Source organism: Perognathus longimembris, chromosome 2, assembly GCF_023159225.1.
Source record: "Perognathus longimembris pacificus isolate PPM17 chromosome 2, ASM2315922v1, whole genome shotgun sequence".
Taxonomy (NCBI): Eukaryota; Metazoa; Chordata; class Mammalia; order Rodentia; family Heteromyidae; genus Perognathus; species Perognathus longimembris.
Genome location: NC_063162.1, coordinates 48067967 through 48085684, shown reverse-complemented (window position 1 = coordinate 48085684; position 17718 = coordinate 48067967). Strand labels below are relative to the sequence as shown.

The window sequence follows — 17718 nt, the reverse complement described above, 5'->3', positions numbered from 1 at the left end:
TTTTTTTTGCCAGTCCTGGCACCTTGGACTCAGGGCCTGAGCACTGTCCCTGGCTTCTTTTTGCTAAAGGCTGCACTCTGCCACTTGTGCCACAGCGCCACTTCTGGCTTTTTCTATATATGTGGTGCTGGGGAATCGAACCCAGGGCTTCATGTATAGGAGACAAGCGTTCTTGCCACTAGGCCATATTCCCAGCCCTCTGCAAAGCTTTTTAATGTCCAGCTGAAGGTTCTCCTACCGGCCCCACATGCAGTCCATTGCAATAGCACAAACTAGGCAGTCTCTGGAAAAACTCCATTGTATTGTCATTAGAGTGAAAAGGACAGAGTCTTATCTTTGACTTTGTTAACCTCTTGACCACATTTTGAAAGCTACTGATTTAGATATCTCTACTTTGTAGCTGCCTGGAGCTCTCTAGCATCCTTTTATCTGTTACTGTTACTACCTACGGAACCCTACCTCCCAGATTACTGTCAGATGTTAATTATTGCTTTGCTTTTTAAGCATCTATGGAAAATTTTAGAAGCATTTTTTTTAATGAATAGCTCTTAGAGAAGTTTTATTATTGACAAGGGGGAAATTATCTTCACAGTCTGCTCCTCTTAGTGTGACTCTTAAGAAAATGAGTAAAACCAAAGACCACATCTGCTGCCTTCACGAAGTACTTCATAGTTTCCTTCGTTCCTACCAGTCCGGGCCTCCCCAGCACACACCACACACACCCACCAGAGGTGCTGAGATTGAACCTCGGGCCTTCAAGTCTGGCGGATAAGTGGTCTACCTCTGAGCAACCCTTAATTTAACCACAGATTCTAATATTTACCAAGGCCTTTCGCGACGCTAGGCCACGTGGTAAGCACTTTACATGATTTAATTCTCAGAACAATCCTAGGAGGCAGATACTACTGTAATTCCTATTCCAAACGAGATAATACTCAGGGCTGTATGACTCTGGAGCTGTCAACTGATAAACGTTTAAAAGGTTGGGAGACAACGAAATTCCAGTAAGATAAATGTAGGGGGCGGGGAGCACGTTTGAAAGCAAAAAGGCTCAGGGGCCATCACAGCCGAGACACCAACACCAAACGCACCACATCACTTCTCCCTCCAATATACCTTTCTGTTTTATTTTCTACAGTTCTATAAACCTCTTCCCATTTCCAAGGAATGTTTTTGCTGGCGGCGGCAGCGCTTAGACCGGACGGTGACCCTGAAATTAAAAGCGCTAAACTGAGGGGAGGGGCGGGGGTGGAGGAGAAAGTCCCGAGGTAACCACGGAAACGGCAGCGTGGCGCGCGCACTACGCAGGCGTGCAGCCTCCCGGGCGCGCCTGCCCCTCCCCGGCGCGCCTGCCCCTCCCCGGAGAGGGCCAGCCCCTATCCCATCTCCCGGGCCATGAGCTCCACCAGCGGCGAGAGGGCGGCCAGCGCGGGACGCATGCGCACTCACGGGGCGCTGGTGTGACCGCGCTCACGTAGCGAGGGCTGTAGTCGCCTCCTCCCCGGCGCTGCCGTCGCGGCCTAGAGGTTATAAAAGGGCTGACGGGCTCCCTCTGCTGCCCAGTCGCGCCGCCAGCGGGCTGAGGGCACGGGCTGGGTAGCCGGAGCGAGCGCAGCCTACCGCGGCTCTGGAGCGTGCCACCCTCTCTGTCCCCAGGTGAGGCATTCCCCTGACCTCGGTGTCGAGGCGCAGGCTCCGGGGCGGCCCTAGACCGTGCGGGGAGGCCGCAGCGGCCGGGCCTCCTCACTCGGGTGGGATGGCTCGGGGGCGGGGGTCGCCCGGGGAGCCGGAGACCCTTCGCTGAAGAGCAGGCCCCTCGCCAGCGCCCCGCGACCCCCGGCCGCCCTCGAGGCCCGGCCGCCCCGCGTCGCGCCCCCTCCCCTCCTCGGACCCCGTCCCGCCCCCGGGCCGTCGGGGCTACGGCAGCCCAGTCCCCGCCCCGGGACTAGAACCTTCTTGAATGTTCCTTCGCGGGAAGGACTCGCCCCGTGGGTGGTGGCGAGCTCCGTCCGTACCTGGTCCTCCCGGCGAAGCTGAGGGGACCGCGCGGGCGGGGCGCGGGCTCGGGGCCGCCGCGGCCGCAGATGGTTCCCAGATGGCGGTGGGGTGCGGGTTTTAAAGCTCGGAACGGGCGCTCGGGCTCCCCGGGCCGGGGAAGCGGACGTACTCGGAAAGTTCGGGCCGCTCATCTGTTGCTCGCCGCGCGGTTGCCGGAGCCGCTGGACGGAGCCTGGGGCGCGGGATGAGGCCGCTGAAGGCGGGAGCGCCTGTCACTTCGCCCCGCGTCGGGGGTCTGAGGGGAAGCCGGGCTTCTTCCTACCCTTTTCCTCGCCATAAAGTCCGAGAGCGTCTCTCCTCTGCCCCCTCCCCTCCTATTTCTTTCTCCCCCGCCCCCCCCCCCTCCCGCGATCGGTATCTCCTTTCTTCTTTCTCGTCTTTGCACCGTGGCCCACTCCAGAAAACATTACATAGTTACGTGCGAATTTTGAGTTGGGTTAGGTGAATGGACCCCAGATGTATATTCCAAGGGGGAGGAAGGATGGTGCAAATACAAGACTGTCTCTTAAATCGAACCAAATTGAGTACAAATCAAGTTTTAGACGCTAGCATCTTTATTTTTGTATTTTATTTAATTTTGCATTTGTAATGACAGTCTCATTGTGGCATTGATGGTAATAGGAGTTCTGCAAAGAATGGAGAAGACTGCGAAATGTGCACTATTTTAAGAAAGGGATGAAACAGCAGCTAGATCCACTTTTAGGAACGGATCAAAAAAGGCCAGAGGCTTAGCAATTTCGACTTAACTGCTTCTCTGAGAGTTGTGGCTCTTGGAGTTTTCCTTGGAATGAGCTCTGAGGGGTTGAAATAGCCACTACGTGAGTGGGGGAGGGGGAGAGACGTGGCAGCAGTGTTCTTTCATCAACTTTTTGCTCACTTTTTTTTTTTTATAAAGTTCTGGAAGAAACGTATTTTCCCTTTTAGCTTATGAATGGGGCTAGACTTCTAAAATCAAGTGAAAAATTAAGTCTGCATAGCAGTAACACTGGAAATTAAACACAGATTTAAGGAGAATTTTGTGGGTTTTTGGAGCCGAATTCTATGAGCTGAAAGGGAAGAACCTTGAATATATTTTGCCTTGATTTACAATATGAATTTTTTTTTTTGGTACTAGGGTTGGAACTCAGGATATTGTACTTGCTAGGTAAGCACTTTGCCACTAAGCTACATCCCAGCCTCTATGAATTTTTTTTTAACTTTGGTTTTTAGTCTGGGTCATTTCAGAAGCTTTTGAAAATGTAACCTTTTTCTTTCTGTGGGAAGCATAGGTTTGATCACTTACCCTTAAAAGTCATGTCAGTTGTTGGTTTTGTAACATTGTGCTGTAAGTCCTTTTAGTGATCTTGATAGCTGATGGCAAAGGTTTCTTACAATTATGTAAACTAGGAAAAGTTCTACTTTTGTCTCTTTTAGGTGGGTTATGCTTTTCATTGATTTGCTGAAACGAGTTACTTTGAAGCAATGAAAACAGGAAATTTGATAAGAGGTTAATTACATTGACCATTTTGTGTCTTGAGAACTTAGCTGGTAAAACCAATGAAAGTATGTACAACTTTTAATTACTACAAGAAAGGTTAATACAAGTGATGATTGCAAAAAGAAAGCTTCATATCACTGGTATAGTCTACATTGTTGGAGGAGCTTGGCTTTTGGTAAGGAGGCACCAATTTTTTCTAATACTGTAGAGTCAGTTATGTACTGACAAGCCAGTGTGTCCCAGCTGGCTCTGAACTGTGATCCTGATCTCAGCCCCGTGAGTAGTTAGGATTGTAGGAGTGAACCACTAAGCAACCAGCTGACCCTAATAAATTTTTCCTGAAGTGTTTTAACAAAAGTTAATAGGTTGTGGGGCTGGAAGTGTAGCTTAGTGGTAGAGTGCTTGCCTAGCATGCATGAAGCTCTCCCTGGGTTCGATTCCTCAGCACCCCATAAACAGAAAAGGCCAGAAGTGGCACTGTGGCTCAAGTGGTAGAGGGCTAGCCTTGAGGAAAAAGAAGCCAGGGACAGTGCTCTGGCCAAAAAAAAAAAAAAAAAAAATAGGGGCTGGGAATATGGCCTAGCGGCAAGAGTGCTTGCCTTATATACATGAAGCCCTGGGTTTGATTCCCCAGCACCACATGTATAGAAAATGGCCAGAAGAACAACAAATGCTGGAGGAGGTGCGGGGAAAGAGGAACCCTTCTCCATTGTTGGTGGGAGTGCAAATTAGTACAACCACTTTGGAGAACAATATGGAGGTTTCTCAAAAAGCTCAATATAGACCTACCCTATGACCCAGCCATACCACTCCTAGGCATCTATCCTAAACAGCAAACCCCAAGATATCAAAAAGACATTTGTACTTCCATGTTTATCGCTGCACAATTCACAATAGCCAAAATATGGAAACAACCCAGATGCCCCTCCACAGACAAATGGATCCAAAAAATATGGTACCTATGCACAATGGAGTACTACATAGCAATTAGGAATGGTGAAATATTGTTATTCGCAGGGAAATGGTCAGAACTTGAACAAATAATGTTGAGCGAGACAAGCCTAGAACACAGAAAACAAAGGGGCATGATCTCCCTGATATGTGACTGTTAAGAAAGGGAGACACAGAAACAGTAGAGACCAGGTCTGTGAAACCAAAAACTGCTTGTCAAATAGTATTTCCAACAGGATTGGGGCAGCGACCCAACAGTATGTAACTAAAACCAAACAATTACTCAACACATAAAGGTCAAAAATTGACCTCTCAGGGGAATACAATAGCTCAAAATCTATGTATGTACGTTCATATAAGACTACTATGGACATATTGTCTAATATTGACATTGCATTTAAAGCCCTAGGCGAATTTTCTTGGGCCTGGCCATGTGGCTACTCTATATGTTCTTGATACATTGTATATTGTATATATGTCTACCTGACCTAGAGAAGGGAAAGAAAAACAGGGCGTAAGATATCACAAGAAATGAACACACTCCCCTACTATGTAACTGTACCCTTTTTGCACAACACCCTGTCCAAAAAATTTGTGTTCAATTAATAAATAAATTAAATTAAAAAATACAAAAAAAATTATCTGCTTGTATATTCAGTAAAAGAGCAAAAACCTAATCATAGTTGGAGTACTTATACATTAAAGATCATTTAAATAAAAATTTTAAAAAAAGGGCTGGGGATATGGCCTAGTGGCAAGAGTGCTTGCCTCATATACATGAGGCCCTGGGTTCATTTCCCCAGCACCACATATACAGAAAATGGCCAGAAGTGGCGCTGTGGCTCAAGTGGCAGAGTGCTAGCCTTGAGCAAAAAGAAGCCAGGGACGGTGCTCAGGCCGTGAGTCCAAGGCCCAGGACTGGCTAAATAAATAAATAAATAAATAAATAAATAAATAAATAAATAAATAGAAAAAAGTTAATAGGTTATTAGAATGTTGACTTGCTCAATTGTTAATCAATGAAAGTTTATTATATTCCAAGTTCTCCCTCCATATTGTAGCCTGTCTTTGTTTTTCCATGCTGAAGGTGGACTAGGCATGAAAACAAGCAAAAATTAAAAAAAAAATTCATTGCCCTTGAACTGCTCTTCTTGCTGTGAGATCGTGTGTGTGTGTGTATTTCATTTTGTGCTGGCACTAGGGCTTGAATTTGGGGCCTAGGTGCTATCCCTTCCCTCAAAGCTGGCACTCTGCCACTTGAACCACAGTTCATCTGGCTTTTTGCTGGCTAATTGGAGATGAGTCTACCTGGGCTGGCTTCAAACTGCGATTCTTAGATCTGTCTCTTGAGTAGCTAGGATTATAGGCATGAGCCACTAGTGCCTGGCTGAATCTTATAACTAAACCATAACGAGGTTTGTGTACATAAATACATGAATATGAGACAAGCTGAATAAACTTGTATAAATAAGTGAAACAAAAGTTGTGTTTGCCGTACTTAGTGAAATTTGTTTACATACGCTGAAGTTATTCTGACATTAGTTTTCCTTCAGTTCTCTGAAGAAACTTAGATTCAAATTACTTTTTTTTTTTTTTTTGCCTCTCCTGTGACTTGAACTCTGGACCTGGACGCGGTCCCTGAGCCTCTTTGTACTCAATGCTAGTGCTCTACCACTTTAGTCACAGTGCCACTTCCAGCTTTTTTAAAGTAGTTTATTGGAAATGAGTCTCGTGGGGACTTTTCTGCCAGGGCTGGCTTTGAACCTGATCCTCAGATCTTGGCTGCCTGAGTAGCTAGGATTACAGGCGAGAGCCACCAATGCCCAGCTTCAAATTACTCTTATTTAGGCTACACCAGCAGTGTTTGAATTTGATGTAATGAAAACATTGCTTTTTCAAAGGATTTGATTATCTATAGAGGTGATCAAGATGACTTTTAGTGTATTGGCAAAAAATACATTATGGAGATTCATGCTTCTTACATAATTTTGACCAGTGAATGAGTACTATTCTTTGGCTTCCTCTTCCTGCTAGTGCTTTGTGAGCTACCGACTCCTGGCTGAGCGTCTTTTCTTTGCTCAAGGCTAGCACTCTACCACTTGAGCCTCAGTGCCACGTTGGGCCTTTTCTGTTTGTGGTACTGAGGAATCGAACCCAGAGCTTCATGCATGCTAGGCAAGTACTCTATCACCAAGCCACATTCCCAACCCACAGGAGTATATTTGAAAGTGATGGTTACGTGGTGATATGGGAAGCCAGAACAATTCATGGGGGAGGCTCATTTTTTTTGGGGGGGGGGGCTGTCCTGGGCCTTAGACTCAGGGCCTGAGCACTGTCGCTGGCTTCTTTTTGCTCAAGGCTAGCACTCTGCCACTTGAGCCACAGTGCCACTTCTTGCCGTTTTCTACATATGTGGTGCTGGGGAATCAAACCCAGGGCTTCATGGCAAGCACTCTTGCCACTAGGCCATATTTCCAGCCCCAGGCTCATTCTTTTATTGCAACTCTTGTTGAAATAAATTTACTTTAAGACCATTATTAATCCCTTCTGAGGGCAGTGTCTCCAGTGACTCATTAGATTCTGCCTCTTAAAGTTGGCACCACCACTCATTACCATATGGGGCACCAAGCTTCCAGTGTATAATCCTTTAGAATATAAACCACATTCAAACTATAGCAGTAGCTTTCCCATCCCTAAAAGAATCTCCTGTGGATTGGACTGGGCTCTAAAGAGATTTGGAAAGTCTTGCATAATCTGCCAGATGAGTAAAGCACCTTAAGTAAAGCACTTCAGAAAATGTTGCCATCCTCCTGTGCTAGGAGGCAAACTCAGGGCCTTGTACATGCTCTGTAAGCCCCTTTCCACAGAACTACATCCCTAGCTCCTGTAACTAGACTCTTGGGTTAATTCTGTGAGGAAGTTTTATATCAATTAAATTTTAAAAATAGACTCAAAAGTCTGGTAATTTGTTCAAGAACATAGTAATGTCAAAACTAAGACTTGATTATAGGTTATTTACTGATAAGACTCATTAGAATGATTTACTGATAAGATTTACTGATATTTCATTAGACTATAATGAAAAAATCAATTTAGTAACAAAGTCAATTTAGTAACATATTTACCAGTAGAAACTATATTTACTACTTAAAATGCTTTCAACATGTAGAGCTGAAGTAAAATATCCTCAGTAGTAATGAACATAATCATCTCACTCAATTTAATTAACTTTAAGTGTTTGGGATTAAATCTAGCACCTGCTAGACAGTAACTGCTCCACTCAGCTACATCTCCAGCTTAATGAACACTTTAAAAGCATAATGTCCCAGTAGACTATAGAAGAATCAAGAGTGATGGGAAGTGTTTCATAGGACAGTTAGGACATGAAAGTTACATAATATATCAACTTCATGCTATTACTCCATGTAAGAGCTGAATGAAAACATGTAGATTACATCCTCATATACAACCATATTATCGGGGTTTTATCCTGTGTGTGTTTTGTGTGTGTGTGTGTGTGTGTGTGTGTGTGTGTGTGTGTGTGTGTGTGTGTTTTGCCAGTCCTGAGGCTTGAACTCAGGGCCTGAGTACTGTCCCTGGCTTCTTTTTGCTCAAGGCTAGCACTTTGCCACTTGAGACACAGCGCCACTTCTTGCTTTTTCTATATATGTGGTGCTGAGTTATCAAACAAGGTGAGCACTTTACCACTAGGCCATATTCCCAGCCCTCCTGTGTGGTCTTAATGTTCATCTTTTCCTCAACTTGAGAACTTTGGAACTGGTATTAGAAAAGAGGGGACTAAAGCCAGGTGCTGGTGGCTCATGCCTGTACTCCTACCTACTCAGGAGGTTAAGATCTGAAGATCACAAAGCCAGCCCAGACAGTAAAGTCTGTGAGACTCTTACCTCTCAACTAACAACCCCCCAAAAGCAGGAAGTGGAGCTCTGGCTCAAATGGTAGAGTGCTAGGGCTGGGGATATAGCCTAGTGGCAAGAGTGCCTGCCTCGGATACACGAGGCCCTAGGTTCGATTCCCCAGCACCACATATACAGAAAAACGGCCAGAAGCGGCGCTGTGGCTCAAGTGGCAGAGTGCTAGCCTTGAGCGGGAAGAAGCCAGGGACAGTGCTCAGGCCCTGAGTCCAAGGCCCAGGACTGGCCAAAAAAAAAAAAAAAAAAAAAAAAAAAAAAAAAAAAAAAAAAAAAAAATGGTAGAGTGCTAGCAAAAGAAGCTCAAGGACAGTGCTCAGGCCCTAGGTTCAAGCCCCAGGACTGGTTATCCACCCCTGCCCCCCCCAAAAAAAAAGAAAGGGGAACTAAAGGCTAGAAAGACAAGAGGTTGACTGGTATAAAGAAAAGTGGAATTTAATTCAAGTGTAAGGGTGTATACCTATAATCCTAGCACCTAGGACATAAAAAGCAGGAGGATCACAAGTTCAAGGCTAGCCTGGATTACGTTGTGAAATTCTGTGTCAAAAAAAAAGAGAAGTAGGTAGGCAACACTTTTGGGAGAATAACCCTGGGAGAAATAAATTTAAGGTATACTTTGGCCTCCAAGCTGTTTATCCATGTATTAGAAGGAGAGCCTTAGGATACATGTCAAATCCATGTATTATTAGCCAATTTGACTTTTCTTCTCTGAACTAATGAACCCTGGCTTGAATTGATAATATCCTTAGGTAAGAGCATGCATATCCTCTTTCATGTTACGAGTGATATTTGAGTAATAGGAGATTTTGTCCCTCATATAAACAGTGAGTCAATCAAAAAGTTCCTCAAAGTGTTTCCATTATAATAATTAAACTTTGATTTTGGAACTCCATTATGACTCAAGAATTGATAGTCTACTACTATTGTTATAAAGGGAAAGGGCACTAACTAGTATATGAAGCATCAAATAAGAGAATAATATAGTCTCCTCCCCTTTTTCCCTGGGAATACATTCCAAGACTCACAGGGGATTCATTAAACTTTAAATAGTACCAAACCCCATATATAGTATTTTACCTATGTCCCTATGGTAAAGGTTAAGTTGTAAATTAGGTATAGTAGGAGTTTAACAACAGTAACTAAAAATAAAATATAGATTGTAATAATAGACTATAGTAAAAGTTAAATGACTGTGTTCTTTCTCTAAAAATACCTTATTGAATTCTGCAACTTTTCATTTAAAGGAAAGTACCTCATGGCACTTTTTTTTTTGTGCCAGTCCTGGGCTTGAACTCAGAGCCTGGGCACTGTCCCTGAGCTTCTTTTAACTCAAGGCTAGCACTGTATCACTTGAGCACAGCACCACTTCTGGCCTTTTCTGTTTATGTGGTACTAAGGAATCGAACCTAGGGCTTCATGCAATCTAGGCAAGCACTCTGCCACTAAGCCACATTCCCAGCCCTTCATGGCACTTTCTGCATATCTGAATTGCCAGTGTCCTCAAAATATCCCAATACCTTGTGCTCTACAGTAATATTTTTGGACCACAGTTGATCATGGATAACTGTGAAGCCACAGAAAGTGAAATGAGGATACAGGGAGACTACTGTATCCTCCTGTGCATATCTACAATGACAGAAGTGGACTGTTGAAGAAGTTGCTTTTTGTAAGGTTTCCAGGGAATAAGAGAAACGGAAACTTGTAAAGCTTTAATCATGGATTTAAAACAAGTTTAAACATTAACTTCAAACAAGATTTTGTTTTTCTATGATTTTTTTTTTTTTTGGCCAGTCCTGGGCCTTGGACTCAGGGCCTGAGCACTGTCCCTGGCTTCCTTGTGCTAGCACTCTGCCACTTGAGCCCAGCGCCACTTCTGGCCGTTTTCTGTATATGTGGTGCTGGGGAATTGAACCCAGGGCCTCATGTATACGAGGCAAGCTCTCTTGCCACTAGGCCATATCCCCAGACCTGACTATGATGTTTTTAATTAAAAATTATCTTTTTGTTGTTGTTGGTCATGGGGCTTGAACTCATGGCTTGGAGGCACTGTCCCTGAGCTCTTTTGCTCAAGGCTGGCACTCTACTACTTTGAGCCACAGGGCCACTTCTGATTTTCTGGTGAGTAATTGGAAATAAGAGTCCCACAGACTTTCCTGCCTAGGCTGGCTTCAAACCATGATTCTCAGATCTCAGCCTCCTGAATACTAGGAATACAGGCGTGACCCATTGATGCCCAGTTTTTAATGATCTTTAGTTCAACAAAGGGGTTTTAATTTATGAGTACATTGTATTTGTTTTTTTGTTTTGGCCAGTCCTGGGCCTTGGACTCAGGGCCTGAGCACTGTCCCTGGCTTCCTTTTGCTCAAGGCTAGCACTCTGCCACTTGAGCCACAGCGCCACTTCTGACCATGTTTTGTATATGTGGTGCTGGGGAATCGAACCCAGGGCTTCATGTATACGAAGCAAGCTCTTTCGTCACTAGGCCATATCCCCAGCCCCAGTACATTGTATTTGTACGATTCTTTACCTCAGTCCCAGACTCTGTTACCAAAATAAGTTCTCATGCTTTCTAACCTTGAATTCTCTGATTTTTATTTTTATTTTTGGTCGGGGGGGCTTGAACTCTTGGCCTGGGTGCTGTCCCTGAGTTCTTCAGCACAAGGCTAGTGTTCTACCACTTGAGCCACAGTGCCACTTCAGTTTTGTTTTTTTTTTTAAATGATTAATTGGTGATAAGCGTCTCACAGACTTTCCTGCCTGGGCTGGCTTTGAACTGCAATCCTCAGATCTCTTCTTCCTGAGTAGCTAGGATTACAAGCACCAGCACCCACCTCTCCTCTGAATTAAAAAAAAATAATTATTTCAGTTGAGAAAAACATTTAAGCTCTCGTACAACTATTTACAAATAATAAAGTTGTATATACAAATATGGACTAGTGTTTAATTTTAGGGACACTATCCTGAAGATGTGATCAGTACTGAACAGTGTACTGAAAGAATTTCTCGAAATACAGAATGGAAAACAGTTATATTTGTATGTCTTAGAGCAAATACTAATTGGTTTTACATAAGCTCAGGATTTCTCTTAACCTTTTCTTACACTTTAGTTATATACTAACTATATTTGCATATCCAGTTCTTTAAAAAATCATATATTTAGGATATCAAAGCATTACTTTCTGTGTTAACCTTTGTTTTACTCAATTGTTCAGATCATTGCTCTGCTATTTTTTAAAACCCAGACAAGATTTTATTCATATCCAAATGTTGCATGAAGACATTTTGAAGATTTCAATTTTTAGCAGTCATTTCTTTCAACTAGCTCAAAAATATTTTTACAGTAGATCTCAATTTACTATGCTTGAATATGCCACTGTGCTGCTGTGCAATGTGCTTTCACAGTCACCAGTTCTGCTGCTTCAGTTGTTGCTAATCTTGCTTCATTGTTGTTGCTGCTATCACCACCACCTCTTTGCTTTTATTTGTGTTACAGGCTCAGCCACTGCATTAATGGTAAAAATCAAAAGCAGGAAAGGCAAGGAGAGACCTTTTCTTATGCCTAAAGTTGTAACATTCTGTGGTAGCACAGCTGATCCACAAAGTGAGCTGAAGCTGGGCTCTATTGGCTCACATCTGTAATCCTTGTTATTGAGAAGGTTGAGATCTGAAGATTAAGGATCACCATTTGCCATTCCAGTCCAGCCCAGATAGGAAAGTCTATGAGACTTATCTCCAATAAACTACCAAAAAGCATTAAGTGGAGCTGTGGTTCAAATGGTAGAGCGGTAGTCTTAACCAAAAAGAAGCTCAGATATAGTGCCCAGGCCCTTAGTTCGAACGCCAGGACTGCCACAAACATACCAAAAAAAACCCCAAAAACCCCACAAAGTGAACTGAACAGTCTATGTAACCACAAAGAGGATGTGCTAAGGACAGCTAGAACAGTTATGGAAGTCCCTTTATACAAATGAAGGATTGTGATTGCACCAGTCATGGCATAGGAAGCTACTCATGGTGGCAGTCCTTATGCAAAGGAAGTACCTACAGGCCTTTTGCTGGGTTATCAAGGAAAGTGATTCACTCTGGCCTGCAGGGTCATCTGAGTTTGATGCAGTTGATGTTTTCTGCCACTGTGCCTTGAGGAACTGGAGTTGCATTTTGGCAGCATGCTGTGGTTGTTGAGTAGCTTCCTCAAGATATCCATGAAGTGAGTATTCAAAGCAGATGTCACTGACATTAGGGCAGTCGGGCTGCTTTAGTGGCAGCCCTTTTCTCAAGGTAGCCTGGCACACCTTAAAGGCTATTCAAGTAAGAAGTTAAATTGCAAGAATTTATTTACAAAAGGATTACATTAAAAGGAATGCTTACAATAAAGACTTTTCATTAATATTAACAGTATTTGAACAGTATTTAATGTTCTAATAATGCTATCACTGTCTCAAAGTCCTAGGAAATATGGGTCCCTATTGTCTTTGTCATTGAGCATTCATGTACAGATCTTATGCAGAGGGCGTGTGTGTGTGTGTGTGTGTGTGTGTGTGTGTGTGTGTGTGTGTGTGTGTGTAGGAATGGAATAGCTATATCATACAATGATAGAGAATATTTGGTTTTCAGTTACTAGTTGGTGTGTTTTGAGGAGTGAGAACTATTCTTAGACATGTATATGTAGAAAATCTGAAAAGCTGTTTAAAAAATTTCTAGTGAATGAGTTTGCAGGACAGAAGATCAATATACAGCAGTCAGTTTTATTCCTATAGGTAACAAAAATTGAAATTGAAACTTCATTTCAATAGTACTACAAACATGAAATACCTAAAATAACTACAAAATACATGTAAGATGTTATAAAACTTGGAAAGCAATGTTTTTGCAAGATTTTACAGAATTACAAAATACAGCATGTTGATGAATTCATTGACAGAATTTTAAGATGTCTATTCTTTTAAATGAATCCTAAGATTCAATACAATATCAGGCTAAATCTCTGACTTCTAGTCAGACGGGCTGTTTGTTGATGGGCTATTTATTCCCTCATGCTGTTTTGGCCCTGAATTGAGCTTGAACTTTGCACTTTTCCAAGTCTTTTCCTTTCTATGCCCCTAGAGACACATTTGATATTAATCCAGCTATCCTTGATTTCTTGCCCCATGACAAAAGTAACATTTCTTCAATGTCATCTGTTTGCCTGATATCCTAGGCACTTTATATAAATGATAGATTTTGGTGGAATGCTAGCTATGAACAAAAAAGCTCCAGGACCAGCCCCCCCGCCCCCCCCAAATAAAAGTAGAACAAAGTCATATGTACTCATAAACTCTATCATTGATATGGAAGTAGCATTTATTGAGTGAACTCTTTTTTTTTTAAGGTAAAAAATCCTTTTTATTAGAGTATGAAAAAGAGGTGATGGTAGACATGAATGCTACTACACACAGAAATAAATATCTTAAATATCACCATTGTGAAAATAGTTTCTATATCCATATTATTTTTACATACATAACCTTCTACCCATATGGTTTCTTTTTTTTTTAAAGTTTTTATTATAAAACTGATGTACAGAGAGGTTACAGTTTCATACGTTAGGCATTGGATACATTTCTTGTACTGTTTGTTACCTTGTCCCTCATACCCCCCTCCCCCCTCCCCCTTTCCCCCCCTGAGGTGTTCAGTTCGCTTACACCATACAGTTTTGCAAGTATTGCTTTTGTTGTTGTTTCTCTTAATTTACCCTTTGTCTCTCAATTTTGGTATTCCCTCTCAATTTCCTAATTCTAATACCAGTATACACGGTTTCCAATATACTCAGATAAGATTACAGAGATAGTGTAGATACAATCCAAGAAGGTGATACAAGAACATCATCAACAGTATAAACTACAGATACACATGGGATGTTGAAAGTAGTTACAACTGTGATATAACAATCATTTCCATAAAATGGAGTTCATTTCACTTAGCATCATCTTATGTGATCATAAGGGTATTGCTATTGGGCTCTTGTGATCCTCTGCTGTGGCTTGCCTAATCCTGTGCTAATTATTCCCAATAAGGGAGACCATAGAGTCCATGTTTCTTTGGGTCTGGCTCACTTCACATAGTATAATTTTTTCCAAGTCCTTCCATTTCCTTACAAATGGGGCAATGTCATTCTTTCTGATAGAGGCATAAAATTCCATTGTGTATATGTACCACATTTTCCTGATCCATTCGTCTACGGAGGGGCATCTGGGTTGGTTCCAGATTCTCGCTATGACAAATTGCACTGTGAACAAAAAAGCTCCAGGACCAGCCCCCCGCCCCCCCCCCAAATAAAAGTAGAACAAAGTCATATGTACTCATAAACTCTATCATTGATATGGAAGTAGCATTTATTGAGTGAACTCTTAAGCAAAAATGTAAAAGTATCATTCAGAAGTAATTAATTGAGTGGAAAGGAGTGAAGTATGTGATAGGGTTAAATATGAGAATTAGATGGACACTCATGCTTGTAATCCTAGCTGTTAAAGAGGCTGCTGACATTTGAGGAGCTAGGCTTAAAGCTAGCAGGGACAGACAAATCTGAGAGACTTAACTCAAATTTTAAGAGAGGTGTACCTAGATCTCATTGGGAGCAGAAGTATGACTGGAATTCATGGAATCAGGTTTAAAAAAATGACATTTTTCTGGAGTATTATTTGGAAGAACAGAAATGTAACCTAGTTCTGTTAGTAATTGCCCATAGTTGTCTTGGAAAATCCATCCTGCTTAGTTTGAAAAAGTGCGGTCTTATTTCTCTCTCTCTCTCTCTCTCTCTCTCTCTCTCTCTCTCTCTCTCTGTACATGTACTGGTATTGTGGCTTAAACTCTAGGTGCTAGGGCTAGTTGCTGCTGTCCTTTATCTTTTTTGCTTAGGGCTGTTGCTCTGCCACTTGCAGCAGTTCTACTTCTGACTTTTGAGTGGTTAATTGGAGATAGAGACTTTCCTGCCTGGGCTGTCTTTGGATCTCAGTCCTCAGTTGTCAGCCTTCTTAGTAGTTAGGTAAGCCACTGACACCTATGTGCCAAGTATGTACATGGCACATTGTGATGGCCTGCTTTAGAACCTGAATTCATGTGAATCATGAAAATTGTCACACAAAAGAATAGAAACACAGATATCAAGAGAACCAAGAGTTAATTTTGAGAATGAGGAAGAATAACCAAGCTGGAGTGCTCAAAGTGGTTTAGAACAGTCTGGTGCTGATTGAGGATCATGGTTCAAAGCCAGTCTGGACAGGAAAGTCTGAGAGACTCTTGTCTCCAATTTTTAACTGCCAAAAAGCTGAAAGTGGACCTGTGGTTCAGGTATAGAGTGCCAGCCTTGAGTGAAAAATGCTTAGGGACAGCTCCCAGGTTCTGAGTTCAAGCCTCAGAAGCAGTGTGTGCTTACACACTGTGCTTACACACACACACATTAGAACAAGTGTGGAAAGTGTGAAGAGATTGTTAAAAGGTCCCTGTGAAAAAACCTTTAAAAATAATGTTATGTTATTAAGGTGTTCTACCAAGGGATTACTATCTTAAAAGTCAGGTAATGAGTACATTTCTTTTTTTGGGTAATGTCACCTCTTCTCTTTCTCCCAGTCTCCCTCTCCTGTCCCTGCCCACAGTTATATAGTTAATTTTCCTGTGGAAGATTTTTAGTGTTTTAAGAAGGTTTAGAATATCAAGCATTCTTTAGTCTCCCTTATTAATTTTTAGATGATTTGTCTGGAAAAGATGAACTTTTTTAAATGTTGCAACTTTTTCTTGGAGAAAAAATGTGAATCTGAAAGGATAATAGAATTATTTGCCAAGAGTTCTGGTCTAGAAATTCATTGAATAACTTGTACTTAAAATTCAATGAATCCTGATAATTCAATACAGGAAATATTTACAGTGTAGTAGAACTATTATAAAATCTATGCCCAGGCTTGAGTTTGTAAAGCTGGACTTCCCTGGGAAAAATGCTGTAGAAAGTTTTGTGTTTGGGTTAATAGTAACTTTGCAATTTATTTTTTTCCAGACATTTTGTTCTTTAAGATTTTTTTCTTGTTCTTTTTTTTCTCCTTATAGTTTAAAAAGTAGTGTATACCGTAAACATTATGTAATATAAATGTAGGTTTCAAAATTAAATGATAGTTTATTTAACAGATTGGAAAATTTATTTAATTATTAATAATTTTTTCACAACCTTACAGCACTAAGTTTTATCCCAGTCTAAGTTTATCTTTGGGTCTTTAACCTTGGGCTTTCTTTTCTCTTGCTCTTCCTACCCTCTCTCTCTCTCCCCCTCTCTCCCTCCCTTCCTCCCTCCCTCCCTCCCTCCTTCCCTCCTTCTCTCTCTCTCTCTCTGTCTCCCCCTCTCTCCCTCCCTCTCTCTCCCCCTCTCTCTCTTCCCCTCTCTCCCTTCTTCCCTTTCTCTCTTTCTAGTCCTGGGCACTGTCCCTGAGCCTCTCTGTGCTCAAGGCTACTACTCTAGCCACTTCCAGCCTTTTCTGTTTATGTGATACTGAGGAATCGAACCCAGGGTTTCATGCATGCAAGGCAAACACTCTACCACTAAGCCACATTCCCAGCCCACTTTTTGCTTTTCTTTTTCTGTCTGGAATTTGTCTCTTCAAGTGGATTGCATCTACATTGACCCATTTAAATTCTCAAGCTTGTTTGAAGATTTAGAACAGGACTTTTCTTCCTGGGGTGGTTTTGAACCAGATACCTACTTTCTGAGTAGGATTAGAGGCATGAGCCACCAGTGCCCAGCATAATTTAATAATTATTAGTTTCATGGGTCAAGATGCTATCTTATTTAATTTTTGTTACTGGTTGCAAGTTTGAGTTTTATTTTGTTTATAGTTCCTCTTTGTGAGTTTCTAAATTTGTTTTTTGTTTTCAGTAGTAGAGTTTGAACTCAAGGCCTTATGTGTAAGCTGGCTCTAGTCTCAGAGTTTATAAATTCTTTAGCAATTTATTAGCCTCTTAGTGGTTTTGTTAATTTGCATGAACTCTTTAGAAGAGCTCTTTTCTTAAATGGTTCCTTAGTTTGTAGTTTTTTCATAAACTTAAATTGTTTCATATCTTTAAGTCTGTCAGGCTTTTGATAGGTTACTTTCTTTTAAGTTTTAAAACTCTTTGCTTTTGAAGATCCTATAGCTTTACTTTTTTTGGTTAATAATTATTTATTCTGGGCTGGAGGCATGCCTGTAGTGGTAGAACGCCTCCTTGGCAAACATGAAGCCCTGAGTGCAAACCCCAGTACTACTCTTTGGGGGGGAAAAGATTGAAAACACTGTTTGATCTTGC

The 17718-nt window shown here is 41.9% G+C and overlaps 1 protein-coding gene across 6 annotated transcripts in view; it reads left to right on the top strand.

The window, feature by feature from the left end:
* Positions 1-588: 588 nt before the first annotated feature.
* The window catches only part of P4ha1 (prolyl 4-hydroxylase subunit alpha 1), a 61444-nt gene continuing 44314 nt past the window's right edge, over positions 589-17718 (top strand). For 2 of the 6 annotated variants that reach the window (XM_048339007.1, XM_048339006.1), the window contains exon 1: positions 1452-1656. The gene's annotated coding sequence lies outside the window, so the exon portion shown is untranslated. Of the gene's footprint in view, positions 853-1448; positions 1657-17718 lie in introns of those variants that run through there. The other 4 variants (XM_048339004.1, XM_048339003.1, XM_048339005.1 and 1 more) reach the window with 3 other exon arrangements.